We start from the raw sequence: 1568 nt of genomic DNA, 5'->3' as shown, positions 1-1568 counted from the left end.
ATTTATCTTCCATGTAATACTAGATCACATACATTTTTTTCTTAAATATCTTGCAACACAACTAGTAGCTTAAAATATCTCAGAGGTTTAGCATAGTTGAGAATTAAATGTTATATGTTTTGTCAATATACTGAAGCCAATAACATGACTGAGTCCCTCAGCTTTTTCTACAAAAATTTTAATTTTCCTACAAAGCAAATGAATGAAGAAATTAAAATTAGAAATCGATTAAACCATGACAATACAGATCAAATCAAGACAAGGGATTATGTGCTTATCATTGTATTCAACAATTACTCACATAGAGTAGACAATATCATTCTCTTTTGGCTGGTTGTGCAAAATACAGATTTTGATCAATTATATAATCTTTGGTAAGGAAAAATACATAGTGTTTCAGATGATACACAAGTTTCCTTCAGCTTAAATCTTAAATAAAGCTTAATGTTTAATTTCTTTGATATTTTCTTCCATCTTTTTATTCAATCTCTTATTCCTCAGCACCCCTTCCAAGAGAACTGAAAGGGCAGATTAACCTGCTCTCACTATTCAGTCTCACAGTCAGAAGACGATTTTAAATGATAGACTATATCTCAAAATAAACTTCAAAAGTGTAAAAATAATTTATAGACTATTTTATTACTGCAGTTATGTTAACAGCAAAGATATGCACATAAAAGTACTAGAAGAAGCCATATTTAGTTACTTTGTATTAAAGGTTATAGTTGTTTGTTTCTTGTGATTTTTGTTGTTGTTGTTTGTATTTTTCTCAAGTGAGAAGCAGGGAAACAAAGAGGCAGACTCCCACATGCGCTGGAGTTGGATCCACCCCGGCATGCCCACCAGGGGTTGATGTTCTACCGATCTGGGCCACCACTTCGGGAGGGGAAGAGAGAGGTAGGAGGAAGATGGAGAAGCAGATGGACGCCTCTCCTGTGTGCCCTGGCCAGGAATCGAACCTGGGACTTCCACACACAAGGCTGATGCTCTACCACTGAACCAACCTGCCAGGGCCTCTTATTTATTTTTATTATGCAATAAGTATTGTATTATTTTTCAAATCATGAAATAAACTTTATAAAAGATATAAAATAGGCATAAATATGTTGCATTAAGCAAGCACAGAAAATTATTTTAAAGCCTATAAATATAAAGGGCCTCAAAAGATTATGTCAATTTATCAACATTTGGCTAAATTTTTAAAATACATTAGTTTAGTAAATCAGAAACTATAAAATCCTTAACACCTCCAATACAATCTGATGTTAAAACATAATATCACATTTTAAATAGATCCCATAAATTATTTTTCTCCTCATTGTAGAGCTTTTAATATTAATACCATCATTGTTTTCGGTCAATATACTTAATTCCTATTTCATATAACCTTCTAAGTAGAACTTGTCTTGCTTATCATCATTCATTTGCTTCTGGGAAAATGTTATCTTTCAATTCATATATTTTCCATTTTTCATAGTAATTATGATTAAATTGTAAACTTGAACATGAGAATAAGCTCATACTAAAAACTAATCACACAGTAAGTGTAGCTATTAAGGAACATTCTT

The 1568-nt window shown here is 31.8% G+C and overlaps 1 non-coding gene across 1 annotated transcript; it reads right to left on the bottom strand.

Moving 5' to 3' along the window:
* Positions 1 to 938: 938 nt before the first annotated feature.
* Positions 939 to 1014, bottom strand: TRNAT-UGU (transfer RNA threonine (anticodon UGU)). The gene has a single exon. It is a non-coding gene; the product is annotated as a tRNA-Thr (tRNA).
* Positions 1015 to 1568: the final 554 nt, after the last annotated feature.

This window comes from Saccopteryx bilineata, chromosome 5 (assembly GCF_036850765.1).
Source record: "Saccopteryx bilineata isolate mSacBil1 chromosome 5, mSacBil1_pri_phased_curated, whole genome shotgun sequence".
In the NCBI taxonomy this organism is placed as follows: domain Eukaryota; kingdom Metazoa; phylum Chordata; class Mammalia; order Chiroptera; family Emballonuridae; genus Saccopteryx; species Saccopteryx bilineata.
Note: the sequence above shows the minus strand (reverse complement) of the source record. Positions and strands in the feature narration are given on the sequence as shown.